The 24,063-nt window shown below is 39.8% G+C and overlaps 1 protein-coding gene across 1 annotated transcript in view; it reads left to right on the forward strand.

Annotated features, from left to right (window-relative positions):
- The window catches only part of pard6b (par-6 partitioning defective 6 homolog beta (C. elegans)), a 34,309-nt gene that overhangs the window by 5,477 nt on the left and 4,769 nt on the right, over window positions 1–24,063 (forward strand). The gene's annotated exons all lie outside the window — the stretch shown is intronic.

The raw sequence follows: 24,063 nt of genomic DNA on the forward strand, positions 1-24,063 counted from the left end.
TTTTTCTGGGTACAATTTTTGCCTTTCTATCTGCTGGAATTGGGTTTTATATTTCAACTTTATTATACTATCATAAAACAACATATAGTATTTTGGTAAGTTAGCTTTTAGAGGTGTCGGTGTCTTCTGACATCTGGTTCCTATCACCACCACTGTGAACAATTCTGACTCTAAAGTTTCTCTAGAACAACCACTCTGAATGACTTTATTTACGTCTTAACATTTGAATAACATTCAAATCAGTGGAATTCCCCTTTAATCATTTGTCTACCATAAAATCTTTGTAAAACTACCGCTCAACACTTTCCTGAATGGTTTACTGGAAATGATGCTTTTATTGCAGTACAGAGTACAGTCACTGAACTGAATTGAAAAGAATTGATTGTCTTTTAAGAACATGGAGTGATTTGTCAGTAGTATTACGTAGAATGACAGTTGACATGTTTGGTGTCTTTAGTTTTGCACTGGAGGCTAATGTAGTAAACAAGTAACAGAAGCTTGGCTTATGCACCTCCGATAAGCATCAGATTGCAAAAAAATGAACTATTGCTTTATTGAGTCAAGTTAGCATTTATTAACCACTGGCAGATGAAGACAGTAGGGTCTCCTGCTGTGATCATGGTCTACTTTTGAGCATCTTTGAGCTAAAGCTGTCATGTGTTTTCCTTTTTTCCTTAATAAGCGGGCTTTCTAACTGTTTACCCTACATATCATGTGTGACTTACACTCTTAGACAGGCAAAGGCATTACACAAGCGCTTCATTAGGGCTGAAGTGAGTGTCGTCATAAACAAATTTAGTTACAGCACAGCAGTGTTGCAAACGGAATTCTTTCACTGACTAGACTGTAATCGTCAGAGTGGCAACAAAGCTATTTCAGTCTCATACGAGGAGGCCTAATATGTTTGTGATAAGTTCTTAACTGGCCTGTAGTTTTCATTTAGATTTGTTTTTTTTGTACCTGATGAGGCTATAAATCATCCATTAAGTGAGCTGGTACAGTTTTGACAACGAACAGCGATCAGTGCATCTGTCTCTGCTTTTCACAGAAATCGAAGCCTTAGTACTACAGAAATAGAATGACAGATGTGCTTTTTTTATTGAAAGAAAAAGGTTTTGCCAACTTTTTAAACAGAACAAATGCTGAAGTGTTGATGTGCATCTTGGATCACTCTGGAGTCAGGCTGTGTATTGTTCAAAGATTTTCAATATCAATGCAGAGACTTTGATACCAGTCCTTGAACGCTAGTTTTTTTGATAACGTATTTCAGTTCTAAACAGAAAATAGGTGTGGCTTAAACTAGTAATAAGTAATCTGCTGTCATCACCTCACGATCACAACATTGTTAACATGCAATCAGAATGTCATTCATCATCATCATCACCACCATTGTTAACCGCTCAGTCCAGATAGGGTCGCGATAGCAGTTGAGAGAGCAGAGAATCCCAGACGACCCTGACCCCCGCAACTTCCTTCAGCTCATTCCTGGGGTCCCCAAGCCACTCCCAGGCCAACTTGGAGATGTAATCCCTCCAGCGGGTCCTAGGACGACCCCGGGGTCTTGTACCGGTAGGCCGTGCCTGGTACACCCCCACCGGGACGCGTCTAGGGGGCATCCGGATCAGATGCCCGAAAAAACCTCAGCTAGCTCCTCTCAATGAGGAGGAGTAGTGGCTCTACTCTGAGCTCCTCCAGGATGACCGAGCTAGAATGTCATTGACGTGATGTATAGGTAATGGGAGAATGTCATTCAAAAAGACAAAATTCAGTAAGGTCCAGTTAGTGAGAATTTCCTCGAGCAAAGGTCCGGAACATCATAATGTCTAACTTGCATCATGATTCAGTGCCATATACTGTTCACTGAGGTAGCCTAGTAGGTATATCAATATCGTATACAGTCAACAACTGAATTGTCAAATCAAATAAAGTACAGTTCAGTAATTTTTAAAGGCTAGAAAAGCTACGATGATTAAAATAGTAAAACCCCGTCAAAATGAAATAATTCTCTATAGTTTATCGGTTATAGGTCCAGGTCCGCATAGGAGAACGTCTGGGTCCGGACTTGGACTGTGGTGCCCCTATTAGTGTCCTCTGGTCTAGCATGTGCAGTGGCTTGTGGATTCTACATACGTATTAAGAATTGGTATTGAGTGGTAATTTTTTTATTTGGATAGTATTCAAGTAGTTCATGAATAATTAGTAGTAATTAATTAATAATCATTTTGATAGCCAGGTCTACTCTGGAGTTCGATCACATGTGATCATTTAAAACGCTTGTGTCCTCTCAAAACAGGAATTTGGCTCTAAAGTCATTAGGATGGAACGATTCTTCTGACGAGTATCAAGATTGCGATTTAAATGTGAATTTTTTTTTCTTTTTCTTTTTCTTTTTTCAAAATAAGCTCCAGGCCTTTTCTTCACCAAGACCAGCAGCACATGTATATTTTTTTTGGTTTGAGGCTTGAACACTTAATGTGCCGCCAGTCCACCAGCTCTGCCTTGTTAGGTCAAAGCCATGCTCTGTATTTTCATGTGATTTCATGCAACATGCAGTAGAATGTTGTGTACTATTGGTTGCAACGCTGATAAATCTGATTAAAAAAGTTAATCAGTAATGCTAGCTCTTTTAAGTTTAACCAAAAAAGAAAAATCATACATTGTGCACCCTTAAAGTTCCCAAAGTTAAGACAGCTTGGGATAATTCATGATTAAAGTTTCAGCTCTTTTTTCAATTTTCAAGCTCCACACAATCTTTCTCCCTCTCACTGTAGCGCTGCTGGCGTAACAAAAACTTTTTTGTCATTTTTCTGTTTCTGAAATAATCTGAAGATGCCTGTTGCCCTTTACACTGTGTGTAAATTTCATGATGAATAGACAAACAGAAACTGCCCACAATGGCTTGGAAAAAGTCTGGTTCCATTGACTTTTTTAAAGTATGTTTTTGCTTTCTCCTGTAAAGTTACCACTTTGGAGATACACGATTTTGTTCTGACAGCAGTGATTTAGAGAGAGGGATATATATCTCTTTATATATGTAAATATATAGCCCTAAAGAATGTTATCTTTCTCAAAAAATTGTGTCCCACAAATGTATGAGTAGTTCTTTTTCACACTAATGTGAACTCACAGTAATGAGATATGAGTGCTGTATAATTAAGCAGGACAAAACGCCCAGTGCTCTGACTCTTACATTCTGAGTGAATCAGGAGTGACTGATTTTTTACACTCATTCACCTGTTTCATATTTCAGTACGTAGTTCATGTTGAATCAGTAACAGTCTGTAAATGTGTAATAGCCCCTTCTCGTGTTCAGTTTGTCATAGCTGAATGAATCAGTTTAAGACTCACTAATATTTGCTGTAATATAGTAATTCAGTGTTAGTGTGTAGCGTGTTGTTGTGAGTTGTGGGGTCGCAGATTTGGTTAATGGCTTAGAGACATTCTTCATTTTCAGCCTGCCTGTGCCTTTTGTCTGTCTGTCTGTTTGAGTCTAGTCTTCACTGAGCAGAAACTGTTTTGCATGTGGAAGTGGCCTGGATTGAAGTCAGTTTGCTGAATCTTTTATGCTGGTATGTTGTATTGCCTTAATGATATTCTTACGTCAGACCACTCGGAGGTTTAGTGTGTATTGTCCATGTGTGCCACCCCCCACTGCCCTCCACACACTCACCCACACACGCTCTCTTACACAATGTCTGGATGGCTGCAATGCCACCAGTCTCACACTTGTTTACCTGTTGCCATGGCAGCAGTGAAGAGGCCCGAGCCCTTTGCGCTTAACGACAAGGGATTCTTCAGCAGTGATGGGAGCAGCAAGGCACAGCCTGTTAAATACCATTAAAACATGCTCACGTGTGCCTGTTACATACCAGGCACACGCATGCTGAGAAGTCACAATGCTTCCTAGTCGTGGATCTTTTTGTTTAGCTAAGGTGTGGTGCTTACCTCAGTGCGTCTATAGGCCAACATTACCTGATTAGACATTTTGTCCCTTGGTTTCTCAGTGACTCATATGCTATTTTTACATCCACATTTTGATTCCAGCATTACCTGGAATGTAGGACTGATGTCGCATGAACGACTTGTTCCAATTTGGGTCAAGATCAACATATTTCTACTATAGCTGGTGGAATTCTAGTGTTTTAGAGTGTAATAGGAGTTTTATGGCTTAGAAATTCTCTCTTAAATAGGAGTATGTTAATTCCTAACAGTTTGCATTAGTGCCGGGTGATATATTGTTTGTACCAGTGTATTAAAATATTGACATGATATTTCTTTTCAGGTTTTTTAAAATTTAATTTCCAATTAAGTACAAGTTATTCATTTATTGAGTCAGAAACAAATGCAAAACAGTATATATTTTTTAACAGAAAATGCCACAGAAGCCTTAACAAGTAAATATAATAATGCATTTAATAGTTTTTAGTGCAGTTGCCCTTTGACTTTATTATAGCTTCCATTCTTTAAGGGAGACTTTTCCACACCTACACAGCTCAGTTTTGGAAGCGGGTTGCACTTTCTGTTTCTCACGAACCTAATAAATAATCCTAAACACATTCAGTGATGTTGAGGTCTGGACTTTGGTCAGTCTATTACTCTGAGAACACCAGCAGCTTCTTTGTTTGGTTTGTAGATTTTCTACTTTTTTTCTAGTTTCTTTTCTCAGTAAAGGTTTCTTGGCAGCTGCACATCCTTTCAGACCAGTAGTGTTGAGTTGTCTACTCACAGCGAAGGATGGTTGGACGCACCAGAATTTTTTTCAGATCGGAAGAAAGAGTAGAGCTTGATTTTCTCCCTTCTCTCTCTCTCTCTCTCTCTCTCTCTCTCTCTCTCTCTCTCTCTCTCTCTCTCTCATGTGGTGTTCAATGTGTACCAAAAGAAAAAATGATGCAATTATTATTTCAAACCCATATTCTTTGGCTCATTTTCTGAAGAACAAATAACATAACATATTTTCATGGCCTTCACACTGTTCACCCCCCACACATTTATATTACACATGTGGTGTTGGGGTGAACCTGCGGGAACTAAAGTGTGGAGGTGCTGTGTCCTTCACTCTGTTCTCCTTCTCTATGGCCCGCTGCTAGTGTGTGTGTCTGTGTTTGTATATACACTATATCTCCACTCCAAGTATTCACTCACCCATCCAAATAATTGAATTCAGGTTGTTTCAATCACTTCCATGGCCACAGGTGTATAAAACCAAGCACCTAAGCTTGCAGACTGCTTCTACAAACATTTGTGAAAGAATGGGTCGCTCTCAGGAGCTCAGTGTATTCTGTAGTGCTCAGAGGTCACCAACTTTCTGCAGAGTCAATCACTATAGACCTCCAAACTTCTTGTGGCCTTCAGATTAGCTCAAGAACAGCGTAGAGAGCTTCATGGAATTAGCATCCATGGCCAAGCAGGTGCATCCAAGCCTTACATCACCAAGCGCAATGCAAAGTGTCGAATGCAGTGGTGTAAAGCGGTGCCACTGGACTCTAGAGCAGTGGAGATGTGTTCATGATAATTCACAATCTGAGTCTGGGTTTGGCGGTTGCCAGGAGAACGGTACTTGGCTGACTGCACTGTGCCAAGTGTAAAGTTTGGTGGAGGGGGGATTATGGTGTGGGGTTGTTTTTTCAGGAGTTGGGCTCGGCCCCTTAGTTCCAGTCAAAGGAACTCTTAATGTCTTGAACAGTTGTTAGGAGTATCATTGTCTTTTTATCTTGTTTTACTTTCCCTTTTTTAGGTTTATTTTCTTTCAACATTCCTCTTTTTTATGCAAATGGTATATCCTATATCTTAAATCTAATCACCTCAGAAGTATCTCCTGAAAACGAGTGACTTGTATTTAAAGGCTCCTTTAATGACTGGGAATTAAATAAATGAATTACGGCCTCTTAACTTAAATCTTCAGACCTCCTCTATTCTCCTTTCAGCTCTTCCTTTTAAGTCTGTAAGGCCTACTTTCCCTGATAAGACATTTTGTTCCTTGGTTTCTCAGTGACTCATACTTACTTTTGACCCACTTATGACTACTATGTGCTTTAAATTGACAGTTTTTAAGTACTGTTATCTGACTTGGCTTTGCTGAGAACACTGTCTTTCACTCTGATGCTGGATGTAACATTGCACTGAGTAGTTCACCCAAAAGCTGGGCTGAAAACAGTTTTCAGACTGTTAACTACATAAAAATGTTTGTTTGACATATTTAGATTAGATGGCAATCAGTGCCCAGTAATTCATAATCTCTATAGTACTTTCGGATTGTTTTACTCAAACTAACCAGAATCAGGTCTAAAGGGGTAATGCAATGCTATTTACTTTGCTAAAGACAACAGAGAAACAGAATTCAAAGTGATACAACATCAGGGTGTGGATGATACTCGGCTGTTTGTTTTTGCATCTCTAGCCACAGGGAAGTGCAGCGTCGTAGCTTTCAGACGGAGGCCGTTTATCTTCCTCTCCGATCTGCAGTCCTCCTCTCTGTTTTCCAATTAATTCCTGAATGAGTTCAGGAAATGAGCTCTTCTCCTCCTCCTCCTCCTCTTCTCGCCATCCCTCACTGCTATCCTCCTGCTCCGCTGCTGATCCAGTAAAATGCTGAAGCACTATGCTGATTGCGGTTAGGCTATCTTCATTTCTGTTCAGCCATTGTCTTTTGCAGCATCCATTCATCTTTTAATTTATCGTGTTTCATTGCATAAAAAATTTAAATGTACTGTTTCAGTTATTACAAAATCTGCATTGATCGATCCAATTAAACAAATGTATCATCCTTTTAAAAGTTTGCTTTTAAAAGTTTCCTTTTAAAAGCCCTCTTAAAACATGAAAAAGTAGTTTATGGCAGTGTAAAGGTTTGAGGCTGGTTAGCTGTAAGCAGGCTTCACTGTTATTGCCTGCCTCTGAAGCCTTTGACGTAGGTATTTACAAGTACAAAATGCAGTCCGAACAGTCAAAGAAGAACTTCTTCTTGCTTTGAGAGCAACACAACCTTCTAACCGTCAAAAATATTATTGATGAAACTGGTGTAATAGTTTTCTGAAAAGCATCATTGCTACAGAACTCAAAGATAAGACTCTTGGATCTGAGGACCTAACTAATCAATAAAGATCATCAAAATCAAGAAATACATTTTTTCAGAAAATAGTTTTCCACTGTTAGTGAAAGGGCAGTAGCTTTAAAGAGATACTTTCATTATATATTATAATATTTTTGTAACCATTGTTTTTGTTAAATGACACCAACATATCTGGCCTAATGATATTTAAATAAAAGACTAATGTGAGAAGAGCTGCTATTTTCTGTTTGATCCCATTCAAAGCGTGTGTTCCACCCAAACAGCACGTATCCCTGTATAAATGATCCATATACAGCAAAAACAGATGCAACATTCCACTTATTACAGACTGTAATGATTTCCTGGCATAGTTATGGAGCCAAAGGCTATTTTTCAGGTGATTTCAGTTATTAGAAGTAGTGCCTATAGATCTTACAGGCTCCAGTGTCTGTACAGTGTTTCAGCCCAATACCATCTTCTTAACCTAAAATCTTAGACTTTCTCATTGGAAGTACTGTAATATATTTTTGTTTCTTCTTTATCAGATTTTTGGCTCTGTACAGGTCTGTGACTTTGTTTTCAGTGTGGCCTGATTAAAATGGGCGTAGATGTAGAGGTGTTTCCTCTTCCAGCAGAGTTCTGTGACATAACAGCCTCTCTCTTTCTCCACTGAAACCATGAATTTGTTTACTTTTCCACGCATCGCTCCCGATCTGAGCGTATGGGCGGGTGTGTGTGCGCGCGTTCTCCTCTGTGTCATGATACCTGTGACGTCTTGGTTCTGTCATTACTGTTTCGGTTTTGAGGAGGAGGAGTAGCACTCCCTGTGGATTGAAGTTGAACAGGAGCGAGAGAGAGAGAGGAATTCCAGTGTCAGAATAAAGACTCTCAGGCTGATCTCTTGGCAGCCCAGGAGCGGGGGAACTGTATTACGTCATAAAGTCCTGGCAGACCAGGGAACAGTACTGAGGACTGTGTGTTACAGTGTGTGTGCATTTGTTTTCAGTACATTTTCAGCACAGAAATTACCAGCAAAACCAGAAGAAAACAGGATTAACTTACAGTGTCTACCACCCACTTGGGAATTATGGTCCAATTCCAATATCTTCTTGTATATGTCTGTCATTACTGGTACATACATTTGTAGAAACTGGAGGCTACCTGGAATGGAATTACTGAGGCATAGAAGTTTAGTAAGATTATAAAATGCAGACATTTTTAACACAATTTTCATCTAGTGTTGTGTAAACATTCTGTTCCTCAGAAGTACAATAAATACATCATCCAATATTGGATTGAGATATCACCACAAATCTAAACATCTATCTGATGCCAATAATTTATTTCAAAGCATTTATTTGGCAATATGGAAAAGATTCAGACATGGGCCCAATCGCATTTCTTATTTTTACCCCTACTTGTTTTTGAGTGTCATCTTGCCCATTGGAACTGCGTTACAAGGGGTAGTGGTTGAAATCATCCACCATGAAATAGGACCCTCAAATAGAAAGGAACATTACTTAACAGGCTACTAGCGCTGCTCTGTAGGCGACCCGGCCTGTCTGCAGTGATAGCACAGGAGGTTAAATCTCTGCAGCCTCACTGCTGGGCTTTATTTACATTTAGGACATCATATGCCTTCAAAGAGGAGGAATACGACAATTATTTATAATCGTCCACCGCTAATTCTTTGGTGATATGAAGCTGAAGTCAGATATTCACCAGCTTCTTGTTTGAATCTTTCCGTTCCACCTCCCGTATAAGGTGGAACGGGAAATTTAGCTAGCTAGCTACTGAGACATCAGAATACTACTAACAGTTTTTATGCTTGTTATGAAGTAATTGACCATACTGCATTGAAACGGCATTAAACTAAGATAGTACAGTGGTTATCGTACATTTTTAATGGAGAAAATTCTCACATTTGTGGGTTTCTTTAGTCACTTGCTCAGCCATCTTGGTTTTTCTCATAGTGCCTCTGAGAAACACTTCGCTCTACCCCTCTTTCTCAACCAAAATCCTACCTCTAGGCGTGAATCCGCAAACTGGAGGGTTAAGGGCTAAGTGGTAGGGCAGAGGGGTGAAATGGGATTGGACCATAGTCATGCATCCCTATTGTCTACAATTGCTTTATACTTAGTCTTTGTAAAAAAAAAAGTGTCATTGTTTTAGGTTACTGAGGATAAGGGTAGGGTTATGTTTAAGGTTAGACTGTTCATTTATGTGTATATAGAGAGCGCACATATGGACTGGATATTAGAGCAGGAAAAAAGACTGAATCTGATCAAATTCTACATCAAATCTTTTCTGAAAAGCTCCCATTCACAGTGTAATGTGATGTTATCTGTGTATTTCTTCCTGTGGTTTAGTAGCATTTGATAGCCTGCTTTAAAATTTTAGGTGGAGCGCTTTACTTAAATATAGCTTAATTTAAAGCATAGTAGTTTTTTAAAGAAGGAAATAAATAGTCGGTATCAGCTTTGGCCCCTCAAGGTTACAGTTTTAATATTGATATCAGAGAAGATAAAGTGGTGCAGTTCTACCTCTGTACGTGATACATATATGTCTGAACATTCTCACATGGTATAAAAGCAAACCTGTGTGCCTGTGTACTCCTGAAGCAGAATAAGATGAGGGGGTTGAGTAAGTTCAGCTGCAGCCTTTTAGAGAATATTAGGCAGTGAGGAAGAAGGATCAGAAGCTGGAGAAGTAGAGAGAGAGAGAGAGAGAGAGAAAGAGGGAAGCAGTGGAGGCCTGCTGTGTGAAGGCAAGGGGCCGTGATCTGGAAAGGAGAAGAGGGGATGAGGAAAAAGGAATGGGGGGGTTGTGCTGTGTGGAATGTGGCCAGACTCTGATCACCTCCGCTGGCCAGATTAAACAGGACAGCAGGCCACGCACATGAGTGCAAGGAATGAAGCGCTCGCTGAACATGCAGAGATGGCTTAGAGGGAGGAAGTGGAGGAGAATAGAGTGCAAAGCACAGGAACGAACAGATAAATGTGTGCATGGGGGTGTAAGGCGTTTGAGCGTGTTCGGTTTGGCGGGAAAACTGGTGGTGTCCTCCTATTTTGTGCAAATGTAGGGCAAGGCTGAGCCTGATCACAAGGCTGGCCTATTTTTCCTAAAAGTCATTTTTCATCCAGACAAGGTGACCAGTGACTTTCTCGGTGTACTTTTATCCTTCAAGGTATTCATCATAAAAGATCAGTTTAGTGGGTGATACACCATCTATACTGTATTAGTGTCAACGCTATCGATTTTAAGTTTTAACAGATTATATGCCTGGTAATGTTTTATTGCATCCCTTTTGCCAAACCACTAGAAACACACTGTATGACCTTTTCTTTGAGATTATTCTATGAGAGGAAATCAGTACAGAACAGTCAAATGATGTCAGATTTAAAAGACACTCTTTTATTATAGAGTACCAGTACTGAGGAAGCATTGGGTCACTGACCTTATCAATTCAAATTTCAGTGGCATTCTGGCCTAAAACTGTGGTATATGTTATTTATGATGCGACGTAATATTTTGTAGTGCATCATTGTATCACTCAGCTTCACTGATCTCCCAGAATTCACAATTTTGCACGCAACTTTGTACAATGTATTACTTTTTTGTATCTTGTCCATCAGCGTTGTTTCACTACAATATCCATCATTTAGCAACATCTTTTAGCATACATGTCTTACAATCGTTGAGAATCACCCACTGCAATAAATGAATACTACAGATGCACCGATACCACTTTTTCCCTTCCGCTATTGATTCCGATACCGGATTCTTTAGTATCGGCTGATACTGAGCACTGATAACGATACTAACTCTGTCTAACCTAACTTATATTTATTCTTTTTTTTATTGTTTTTTTTTTTTTTTGGTAAAATCTACGTTCTGCATCACAAATAAAACACACTCAGTGTGGTTAGATATTTACTTGTTTGATTATATTAATTAGATGCTGAAGGAAACTTTTTTTTGTTTACTTACTGTATGTGTTTAATATTTGCTACTATATAATTAGTAATAAGAGGCATCCATCACAACTTAAGTAAATGCGCAATATCGTTATTGTGCAGAACATTGAAAACAGACCTGAACAGTATACAGGTAAACCTGGGGTGTTTACACATTAGCACACCGCAACTTCTGTGGCTCATAAATGGAGCTGAATGTTGTTTCACATCCAAATATCTCTAGTCGTTTGTTGAGGCTAAATGCTAGCATTAACTTAGAATGTAAGTGACCACACAGTGGTAGACTAGTGGTTACTGAAAGAAGCAGCTCAGCCGTCAGGTTAGCGGCTCTGTTAGTGTGTTTTTCCACACCAAATGCTGCCGTTACAGATTCTGTCATGGCCATTTTTACTGCTGCTTGTCGTTACACCCCACCAACGTGTTAAGACCATTGATGCACGAGCACGCATCAGAAATTGCTTAATGGCATCGGTCATATATATCAGTATCCCCATTCCCGATGCTGATACTGTGTTTAAGTGCCAGGGGCAGTATCAGTGCAACACTAATAAATACTGACTTCTAGCACTGGCACTGATACAGAGTTTAATAAATGGAGAAATGGTATTTCAATGGGGGATCAACTTGATCACAATATACACACACTGGCCACTTTATTAGGTGCTAGTAAAAGGTTAGTCTCTTTTGCCTTCAGAACTGCCTTAATTCTTCGTGGCATACTTTCAGAAAACAAGGTGTTGGAAAAATTCCTCTGAGATTTTGGTTGGTTATTTGAGTTACTGTTGCCTTTCCATCATCTGGAACCAGTCTGCCCATTCTCCTCTGACCTCTCACATCAACAAGGCATTTTCATCCACACAACTGTTGCTCACTGGATATTTTTTTTTCTTTTTCGGACCGTTCTCTGTAAACCCTAGAGATGGTTGCGTGTGAAAATCCCAGTAGATCAGCAGCCCGTCTGGCACCAACAACCACGCCACGTTCAAAGTCACTTAAATCACCTTTTTTCCCCATTCTAAAGGGGCCGGTGAGTGTATATAAGGTTTACGTCTGCTGTGAACCAACCTTACTACTTAAGTCACAAGATTTCTATTTGGGGTGGTGCCTTTAGTGTGTGATTTGAATGACGGGTCTCTAAAGTGGTCAGAGTTGAGTTTGAATGCTTTATGATGGAGCTGTGTATGATTAACCCACTGAGTTGTTGTACTGTGAAAACATCTCTCTCAGTCACGGACAGACTTCATGTTCCCTTCAGAGCCAGAGCGTTGGAGTCAGAGAGAGCAGGTCACTAGCGCATCTCCAGGCAGATCGTTGCTTAGACGACTGAGTGACAGGGTGGTCCGGCTAGGACTCGGTCCAGGAAGGCATGAGGCAGTGTGGACCAGAGCACTCTCACAGGCCAGCTCAGGTCTGCTGCAGCAGCCAATGCTAGGAAAAACAGAAGAGCAGGACGACCAAGAGATATCCCCAGAGAGAGGGAAAGAGAGGGAGAAAGGGAGAGATATGCGCGTAGTCAGCAAGTTCTGAGCTGATGTATGCATGCAGCAGAGGTGACCGGAGGCAGAAGGAGGGAGTCGTACCCTCCTACACTCACTCTTATTAAACACACTAGCACTCCACTTAACCCAAACAAAGAGATTAGGACTCAGTACAGTAGTCCACCAATCTGAGGTACATTTACCTAATAGTATAAGAAAACTAGATCACTCTGAATGCAGACACCCTATGCATTGTTAAAAGCACATTAATGAATCGACAACAGCTCAGCTTCAGTGCTGCTTTGCCTTGCATCCACAGTGAAGACCACCCTTAATGAAATGATTTAATGTATGTTCAATTTGTTTCCATGTAACAACCCATTTAATGAATCATTTAATGAGTATATCCTGCAGCATATGTGAATAAATCATTTGTCCTCTAGAGTTTGTACATTTAATAGAGATTTTGAGGAGGTGCGCAATAATGCTGGCTGAGATGTTATTCAGCTATACATGGGAAATTTTTAACTATTGTTATCTGAACAATATTGGAATTACAGCCAATAATTAATCATAATTTTAATTTAGCATGCTAGGCATTTAGATCTTTTTTCATTTTTTTCCAAATCCATTGAATAGATAGCATAGTGGTCTTTACTGCTGGAATTAAGGATTATTCCATAGTTGATTCATCAGTCCATTACAATGTTGATTAATCAGGAAAAAGTCAGTTTTTAATTTGTCAGTAATTAACATCAAATATTTGCATTATAAATAATGCTTCCCTTTGCACAATGCTCTTTCAAATATAACTTGCCTGCCTCATATTGGCAAAAAACAAAAAAACCTAAACAGATCTTCTGCATTTCTCTTGAAAACGATCTATTAAACAGTGTGAAAGTTCAAATGGAACACATAGTTTTACCTCCAATGATAAAGCAAGGCTAAATTAAGTGTCTGTGTGTGGTAACACCTATAAGCAAACCTCATGTTATAGACCACACAAACCGGCTGGCTATCAGGCACGTCAGAGTTCAACACAGCAACACGGCACTGAGCACACACGAAGCCTGTGCTTTCAAAAAGATAAGTGATGTTTTGTCTGCGCACACAAAAAAACAGGGAACATTGTCCTAACAGAAAATGTAGAGCAAAAAATAAAAAACTTTTTAAAAATGTAACAACAAAATTGATTTAGCTGTGAAACAAAAAAAAGTTAATGTAACTCATCCCTTCAGCCAAAGCAGACACGTTATTTTGACTACAGTGTAGGATGTGGGCCTTTTAAATGTAAAAATAATTAGGCTCAGAGGCGAAGCTAAGTGTGCCGCCCTGGAAGAAAACATGGCCACCATTCTGGGAACCCTAGTTATGGAAAGTGAGACAGTTGGCATTATTATTAAACATCAATTGTGATTTGCTGTGAAAATCTGACTCTACATTTAATAATCAGCATATCCTGCTGTCATTGGCAAATTCAAATAGGTGAGTGAATCTGCATGAGTCCCTTCAGCAGCGCTGCTCTGGGAGCTATTTTGTGAAGTGGGCTATGTGATGGTAAGATGCGTAAACTATCCAAAATTAGTTCATCGCTTATCATCAGGTATATTATAATCACTTAAAGTCACGTGTTGTAGGTTCCCTTATTCATATAAGCCTGACTAGCTTTCTAACAATGAGACTCATGTATGACCTGTAGTAAAAGCAACCTTGCAACTTAACGTTGTGCCCTGCACGGGTGATGCATTTAATATACTTTATTCAAATACATAATTTCCTCATGAATGTTTAAAATATGTTATGTCAACTTTAAGTTTATGTTGTATTGATGTAATATTTTATTAATGTGGAAATGTTGAACACAGCTATGTACAGAGAAAAAAAACCTGTCAATTTGTCGTTTTAATACAGTAACACTATTTTAATTAGTATTTTTTTCTAGCAGTGCGCCATCCCAGTAAAATCTCTGGGTCTTATCTGGCCACCCAGTCTAGGCTACATAAACTAAGGTAAATGTTATGATAATTATCCGGTTTGGTTTAGCTATGAAAATGCTGTGAACAATTAATTTAACAATTACTTTTAGGCCCACTGCACTTCATATATGGAGTATACTTTGTAGAGGTGGGTGATATGAGAAAAATACTATATCATGATATTTCAAGAGTATTTATATGTCACAATATTTATTTTTTCGGACGGCTGGTAAGTTGGAATGTGCAAAAAGAAACGAGTGATGCCACATTTTAAAAATATCAAAACTATGAATACAGTAATTGTTATTCAGTATTTCACACACTGCACTGCACTAAATCCACTTAAGCAGAGCTAACTGTGCTCTGATTGTAATGAAACTTGCAGCTGTTCAGTGTCCTTTAAGGACTTAAGTACTGGCGATATCCATAATACGCCAGAAAAGCACATTCTGACATAATTTATCACAGTGTCTACAAATATAGTCATGTTGCCCAGCCCTGTGGTGAAGTTGTTTTAAAATGCATGAAAAGAAATCTGAAATTTGACTTATTGGCAGTGGTGCAGACTAAAACAGTGTAGTAGTTATCAGATATTGTAATCAGCCCAGACATCCTGTGTGTCCATTAGTTCCTGAAGTTTATTCCTTTGCTTCTCCTTTGGCGCTCCTCACTGCTCAGTTACCATGACAGGCCTTCACTGTGTTTCTGCTCTCTAGCTTTGGCTTTGCTCTCTTTTGAACTTGTGCCCTTCTCTCTCTCTCTCTCTCTCACTCTCTCACTCTCTTTGTCTTTCTCTCTCTCTCTTACTCTTTCTCTCTCTCACTCTCTTTCTCTTTCCCTCTCGCTCTCTCTCGCTCGCTCGCTCTCTCTCTCTCTCTCTCTCTCTCTCTCTCTCTCTCTCTCTCTCTCTCTCTCTCTGTTATCAGTTGAAGGCTCGGTTTATCCCAGCAGTGCCACCGAGGTATGCGCACAGCAAGCCCAGAATAGCAACACCTCAGGAATTTTTCCCTATTGAAAGGATTTTTCACCCCTCTCTCGCTTTCCATCTCTTTCTCCCATTCCTTAATAAGCACTCATTATGCCCCTCTCCCCCACCCCTCCTCCCCCGATAGCTCCGTAACTGGAACATGGTGGCACACACACACACTCACTCTCCATGCGGGAGATATGCGGCCCCTGAACCTTAAAGGAACAGGAGCCCTTCCAGAGATGGCGTCACACAGATGGCGTGTGCAATGCCGAGCACAGGCACAGTAAGAGTAGTTCTTTGCCTGGATGGACTGTAAACACGGACTTGTAGCGCAGCTTGCTACCAAATATCTTGAATAGAGCCATTCACTAACGCCAGACGTGAGGCATCACGTCCGTCATATGGCCTGCCGTGGAGCTGCTGAATATTGGATGAGGTGAGTGTGTGTCTCAGGCTGTGACAGGCAGTCACACGGGGCGCTCTCACTTATACATCCATCCTTTATGAGAGCAGTACTTACACAACTTTTTTGAATATTTGGAATCACTTATCATATGTATAACTGTCCATGTTTTCTACCATAATAACTTATAAACACTGCCGAAACATATCAATACAAAACAGGCTCAAGAAGGTATTCTGGGAAGAAAAAGTTTTCAACTGATAATACTTTTTATCAAAATGTATACCTAAATAATTATTCAGGACCCATTTAAAGAGACCATATCATTGGAAAACAGAATTTTCCTGACTTTTTCATTTGCTATAGTTGGTGTACATTGTTGATGTTTCCTTATATGCAAACTAAAATACAAAAACATCCTGTTTTGAATATGGTATTTTTGTGGTGTCACAAAACAACACAATTACTTATATCCACCCACAGCAGTTAAGCTCCGCCCATTCACATTGACATTATAAAGAGTGTTTCAGCCTGGTCTGCTTTTTGAATGCGGCACAATGCAGGGCAGCCAGTTAGTATAAAGCTCATTTACATATGTTAGTCTTAATGTCACAGTAACAGACAGTCTGTTCAATTCTAAGAGATTGAGAGAGGCTGGAAAATGATCACGTAAAATGAAATTTTAATTTTAAAATTAAAATTTTAAACATAATATTGAAAATTATTATTATTATTATTTAAATTACATAGCTTGAACTACTGAAACACTGAGCCTTAAGTTTCAGTCTGTGTATTCTTTAATTTAAATTTCACAAGTGAATCATTGTCAGAGTTAATATTTTGAACAAAAGGGTGTAAACATCCTTACATTCTCCCAGTGTTGTGTTTTATTAATATCCACCAGATGGTTTTCCGTGTTTAAAGAAAATATTGATTAGTGAGCTACTCAGACATGAATGAAGGGAGCTTAAAAAACACCTGATTCTGAAAGACGTCTCTTGACTGTGAGTAAGAGGATAGCAAGATCAATAGAGGAGTTGTATTTCACTCATGTGAATCCCCTGTATTCTCATACACACAGTCCCTGTTGAGCACCTGATCACAGAGATTGCTTCCTGGACTCTCCTGACAGGAAGACAGTCAGCTGGCTGCTGTGCTGAGGTCAGCGATAGGGACAGGACCATAGCAACAGGACAGCATGCATTGTTTTCAGGAGAAAAGACATAGGACTGCCCTAAGGCACAATCAGGTATTAGTGGAAGGGCTGGCCTGCATCACTACTAGAGGCCGTGCACAGGCCATCTTTCATCACTCGTTTTATCACTGTGAGCTTTAGGGATTAAAATGAAATATACATTTTTCACTAGTGATGTTTTTCCACCAGGCCATGTACTGCATTTTGTTACCCTTCTTGCTGGGGTACCATGAGGGCAGTGTCTGAAACGGTGCAAACAACTGATTGGTCAGAATCAGTTGTTACAGATTTGTCACGCAGTGTTACTGAAGTCAGATGATCTGCATATTTAAAAATAAATAAATAAACAAACAGTAGGTAGCCACAATCACTGTCTGTGATTATCACATAATAAATGCTAAGAAAAAGGTAAGTCAGAATGTGAAGCTTCTGCATTGTTGCTGCTATTTGTGCTTTGCTTTAATATTTTAAGCAGATTTAAATTTGAAGTAGAGCTGGATTTGCATGAAAAATCAGTGTTTGAAAACAGACTTGACGAGAATGTGCAGTTCTAACCATACTGTGTTGTGCTGTATCGCCCAGTGGAAAAACGCTATAGTGCTGGCTATTAGCATAACTTAAGGTTACATACTTATAATTTACATATATAGTATGGAATTCTTAAAAAATATATAGTATACTTTTTACATATATTTGGAACATGAAATGACAACCCATCTTAAGATCCTTGAAGGAGCAGTGGAGGTTTTTGGCCAAAATCTCCAGGTAAGCTGTATACATCTATACATCTTCCCGTGGATATGGACCAGATGGCCCGGCCCCTTGGCTGAGAAGCAGTCCCAGAGCATGATGCTGCCACCACCATGCTTGACTGTAGGGATGGTATTCTTGGGGTCGTATGCAGTGTCATCATCTCACCAAACGCCCCGGTTGTGGTTGGCACCAAAGACCTTAATCTTGGTCTCATCAGACCAGAGAACCTTGAACTAGTCTGCTTCAGAGTCCTCCAAGTGATCATGAGCAAACTTTAGATGGGCCTTGACATGACACTTTGAAGGTAAAGGTACATTTCTCTTAATACCTCGATTACTTCTTAATACTTGAGGGAACCAAACAGAATTCTGGTGGTTTAAGGGGTTGAATAATAATTGACCCTCTGGTAAATTTAGCAAAATTTTATAAAAATAACAACAATTTAAATTGTAGTTATGAGATCAGTTGATATTTCCTCCCCAGCCCTTGCCTCTGTGCTTGGTTTTGTAGTGTAAGCTAGGATTTTGTTATGTGGCCTAATGTAAACCAAATGCTAAGCCAGGCAATGTAATTCCAAATGTTTTACATCTACATATTTACATTTTTGGAGCAGGTTTTTGAAAAACCAGATTCACTGCAGTGTTTCATTTTCAGATTTCTTGACTCTGAAAGCAGGCTGAGCTAAACATTTAGAATAATACATACTCACACCAACTACAACGCATGCTTGGTGTCAGTATGCATTATTCAGTATGTACTAATGTACGGGGGCTTTTACATACTGAAATTAAATGTATTGTGTGGGCCACAAATTAAAAGTGGGCCACAGAGAATTCATTCCTCTATATGCTGCACTATATGCTGCATACAGCTCAACCTGGGCCTGAATCAGTTTGTGCATTATTGATGATCTTCCCCTTTCTATTGATTAGGACAGTCAGAATGGTGAACATTTAACAGGGGTCAAGAGATGTCTGTGAGAGAAGCATGGCTGTGTGTGTGTGTGTGTGTGTGTGTGTGTGTGTGTGTGCTTGTAATTAGAACTTAGGGCTGTCTTTGTAATGTTAGTAATGTGATGTAGTGATTACTGGATTGGTTTCCGTGGTGAAGGTCTCTGGTTTCACAAAGAGACAGCAGCATTTCATTGTACTGGAGAGACTCAGGAGCTGACGAGTGTTTGTGTATACATACATGTACTTGTGTATTTGGACATTAGTGTGTGGCAGATATACGGTCGTAAACAAATTTTTGAACATCCACAGTCAAACTGCGTTTTGTTGATTTAGTAAGTGAAAATAAGTTGAGACATCCTCTACAGGGAACAAGCTTAATCATGGCATTCTATGCACGATCTGTTTATTTGCTGAGCTTAACGTATTGAAAAAAATCAAATGCAAAATGTGACATGGTGTTGGCACAGGCCACATTTTATGTTTTATTTTCTTCTCCAATGTGTTAAGTTTAGCGACTAACAGCAATTGTGCATTAACATGTGCAGAAGTGGTTATATTCTCACTTAGAAATCGACAAAACATTTCACCGGGGTGCCCAAATTTTTGTAACTATATATGCTTGTAGAAATAAAGGTGCCAAAAAGAGTGTTTTGTAGGGTTGTAACGATTAAAAAAAATCAGAATTCGATGAGATACAGTGGTGTCATGATGCAGTAAATTTTTCTTCCATAATGTAGGGAAAAATAACGAGTGGTTGAATAAATTAGACATTAAAGGGCCCTTATCACTTAAAACATATGCCTTTTTAAAGATCATAATATAGCATGAAAACATTGTTTTCAAAACATACCTTTCAATCCTTAGCCCATACATGAAAACTATTCTGTGGAAACAGTCTGTTTTAAATGTACTGTTTTTGTGATGTTATGAAAACCAACATATATCCACCTATTCAGCCTACACTGGTTTAACCCATCCTATTCACTCTGAAGATATAAGGAGTGTTTTAGCCTAGACTGCTTTTTCAGTGAGGCACAATACAGGGCAGCCAATCAGAGCAGAGCAGCTTTACATAAACTATATTTCCAGAAGTATTCACTCACCCATTCAGATCATTGAATTCAGGTGTTCCAATCACTTCCATGGCCACAGGTGTATAAAACCAAGCACCTAGGCCTACAGACTGCTTCTACAAACATTAGTGAAAGAATGGGTCGCTCTCAGGAGCTCAGTGAATTCCAGCGTGGTACCGTGATAGGATGCCGGCTGTGCAACAAGTCCAGTCGTGAAATTTCCTCGCTACTAAATATTCCAGTCAATTGTCAGTGGTATCATAACAAAGTGCAAGCGATTGGCAACGACAGCAACTCGAAGTGGTCAGCCACGTAAAATGACAGCGTCGGGTCAGTGGATGTTGAGGCACATAGTGCGCAGAGGTCGGCAACTTTCTGCGGAATCAATCACTACAGACCTCCAAACTTCATGTGGCCTTCAGATTAGCTTAAGAACAGTGTAGAGAGCTTCATGGAATGGGTTTCCATGGCCGAGCAGCTGCATCCAAGCCTTACATCACCAAGCTCAATGCAAAACATCGAATGCAGTGGTGTAAAGCACCGCCACTGAACTCTAGAGCAGTGAAGACGTGTTCTCTGGAGTGATGAATCACGCTTCTCCATCTGGCAATCCGATGGACGAGTCTGGGTTTGGCGGTTGCCAGGAGAAACGGTGCTTCTCTGACTGCATTATGCCAAGTGTAAAGTTTGGTGGAGGGGGGATTATGGTGTGGGGTTGTTTTTCAGGAGTTGGGCTTGGCCCCTTAGTTCCAGTGAAAGGAACTCTTAATGCTTCAGCACCAAGAGATTTTGGACAATTTCATGCTCCCAACTTTGTGGAAACAGTTTGGGGAAGGCTCCTTCCTGTTCCAACATGACTGCACACTAGTGCACAAAGCAGGTCCATAAAGACATGGATGAGCGAGTTTGGTGTGGAAGAACTTCACTGCACAGAGTCCTGACCTCAACCTGATAGATCACATTTGGGATGAATTAGAGACTGCGAGACAGGCCTTCTTGTCCAACATCAGTGTCTGACCTCACAAATGTGCTTCAGGAATAATGGTCAAAGATTTCCATAAACACACTCTTAAACCTTGTGGAAAGCTTTTCTAAAAGAGTTAAAGCTGTTATAGCTGCAAAGGGTGGGCCGACATCATATTAAACCCTATGGATTAAGAATGGGATCTCACTCAAGTTCATATGTGTGTTAAGGCAGATGAGCAAATATTTTTGGGAATATAGTGTATATCAGTCTTAAAATCGCAGTAATATTCATGGCCTGTTAAACATTATGGGATAAAGAGAGACCAGAAAATTGACACGTAAAAATTAATTACACCTGTTTTTGGTACACAAACCTGCTCATACAATTGCAAGAAAAAGGGTGTGAAGCCTGTGGAATTACCTAGTTTCCTGCATTAATTGATCATAAAATGTGATCTCTTCATCTTACCCCCGAGAATAAACAAAAACAATATGCTAAAGCCAATAATGCACAGTAATGATTTCCATGTCTTTATTGCACACACCAATTAAACATTCAGTGTTGGTGGAAAAAGTAAGTGAACCCTTGGGTTGAATAACTGCTTCAATCTCCTTTGGCAGCAATAACCTCAAGCAAGTGCTTCTGGTAGCTGTGGATCAGACCTGCACACTGTTCAAAAGGAATATTTGACCATACTGCCTTACATAACTGTTTAAGCTCAGCCTTATCTTTTGGAAGTCTGGTGTGAACAGCTTTCTTGAGGTCAGTCCACATTATCTCTAATGACTTCAAGGTCTGGACTTTTACTGGGCCGCTCCAAAAGTGGCCATTCAGTAGTAGATTTTCTTCAATGTTTAGGGCCATTGTCCTGCTGCATCTCCCAGCTTCTAAGGTTCAGCTGGTGGACAGCCACTCTGACATGATCCTGTAGGGTACCTTGGAAAATGGCACAGGCCCAGAGGCAGAAAAGCAGCCCTAAATTATGATGTTCACTTCACCATATTTCACCGTTAGGGTGGTGTTTTCGTGTTGATATGCAGTGCCCTTTTTATGCCATACTTAATCAGTTCACAAAGCATTTTCTCCATTGGCATTCTTTGTTAATTTGCAGGTGTGCAGCAATTTTTTTTCTTCCAATTTATATTTTTTAATAAAGAGAGCCGCAGCTTCCTTCGTGATGCCCTGCTATGGAAATAACTTTTTCTTCTGATAGACTCATGAACATAGATGCAAACCAGTTCCAATGATTTCCTCAAGCCTTTAGTTTTTACTCTGTGCTTCTTTTTCACTTCACTGAGCATTCTGCACTATGACTTTGGCGTGATCTCGCCTGGGCGCTCACTTCTAGGGAGAGTAGACACGTTACTAAATCATATCTATTTATAGACAGTTTGTCTAACTGTAGACTTATGAATACTGAAACTCTTTGGAATTACTTTGTAACCTTTCTACCTTTTACAAAACAACAAGGTACGATTCACATCAGCAAATGCTTCTTGTGAATAGCAAACTCAAAATATGTAAGTCAAAGTAGGTCTAATCCACACTGCAGTTTCATTTCATTCATTGGACTTTGCTAACTCCCAACTCCAATTAGCTATTTGTTTAAGTCATTAGCCTAGAGCAGTGGTCACCAACCTTCCTACTGGAGATCTACTTTCTTGCAGAGTTTATTTCCTGCCTGTATCTAATATGCTGCCCCCTCCCCTCACCTAACACAAATGCATCTGATTCAGCCAGTCAAGGACTTCTGAAAAAGTTAATTAGCTGGAGCCGGTGTGGCAGATTATGGTTTGAACTAAAGTCAACAGGAAGGCAGATCTCCAGGACTGGGGTCAGTGACCAGTGGCCTAGAGATTTACGTACTTTTTCCAACCTACACTGTGAATGTTTGAGTGATGTATTCAATATGGACAATACCAATATGTCACTAGTATAAACAGTGTTTTTTGTTGTAACTTTGATGTAGACCAGACCATATTTCAGTGTGATTTCATACATAATAGAGGTCATTCGAAAGGTTTCACATACTTTTTCCTGACACTGTATATTGTAAGTGGACATGGGAGCAACAAAAATAATTTATAGGGTATGGACCTTTTTTATATGTTAAAATTTCTGTCTTCAGTTAAGTACAATAGTACAATATTTGAAACAAAATTTGCTTTGTGGTGCACTGATGTAATGCCTGAGCCACAAAAAAATGTCTTTACATTCTGTCCATCACCATCAACTGTGACCCCACTGTTATAGCTCCATGTTCCAGCATAAAGGAGATGGAGGAGATGAAAAGATAAGAGATGAACTAGCATGCTTGACTGCACAGACCAGACATACCAGAGATCTGCATGTGCACGCATGCTTCAGAGAGGATACAGCTCTGTGTCTGTGTGTGTCTGTGTGAGAGAGCGCGAGATAGCTTTCACAATTATGCCTACAAGTATCATCATGTATATTTTGCCAAATAAATATAATGGCCATGGCTTTAGACCAGATCCAGGTAGTTTTCCTTTTATCTCATGGGAATTGAGAGGGAAACTGTTACACTCGGAGAACAATCAATCCTTTGTGTGTGTGTGTGTGTGTGTGTGTGTGTGTGTGTGTGTGTGTGTGTGTGTGTCTGGGCTACATTTGAATTCTTGGATTAAAATACATTTATTGATTTCACTTTAAAAGGTCATTCATCTGATAAATAATTTACTAATAAATTACTAATTTTTAGATTAGTAAGTGCTGATCTTAATATCAAAATAGGGTCATCATTCAAAGCATTTCTCAGACATGGTCTGTGGGACAGGAAGCAGTAGAATTACCCTCACAACAGGTAAGCTAATGTTTTAGAAGTTAATGATTAGATGCTTGAGTTAATCATTACTTTCTCCATGGGACAGTGATAACAATGCACTTTCTACTAGGGCTTCCTAAAGTTTTCCTATTAAACCCCACTTAATCAATAGCTGTACTTTTATGCATTTGATTTCTCTTTCTGGCTTCCTTTAACACTCTTTCTTTCTTTGTTTCTCTTCCTCTCCCTCCTTGGCCACCTCCCCTAGTCCTCTAATCCTGAGTTTGATTTTCTCACAGGTGAAAGTCCATGCAGCACAGCCCTGTGAGTAAGCCTCTGAGGAATGTGCGAATGGCTGCTGATGGAGAGAAAGAGAGAAGGAAAGAGGGAGACCCATTGAAAGGAGGGAGGGAGGGAGGGTGGCAGGCGAGCAGGCAGGCAGGAGTCTTGGCCTGGGTTTACAGTAGATTACACTTCAGATCAGAGGC

The sequence above is a fragment of the Pygocentrus nattereri genome, chromosome 9, assembly GCF_015220715.1.
Source record: "Pygocentrus nattereri isolate fPygNat1 chromosome 9, fPygNat1.pri, whole genome shotgun sequence".
NCBI lineage: Eukaryota > Metazoa > Chordata > Actinopteri > Characiformes > Serrasalmidae > Pygocentrus > Pygocentrus nattereri.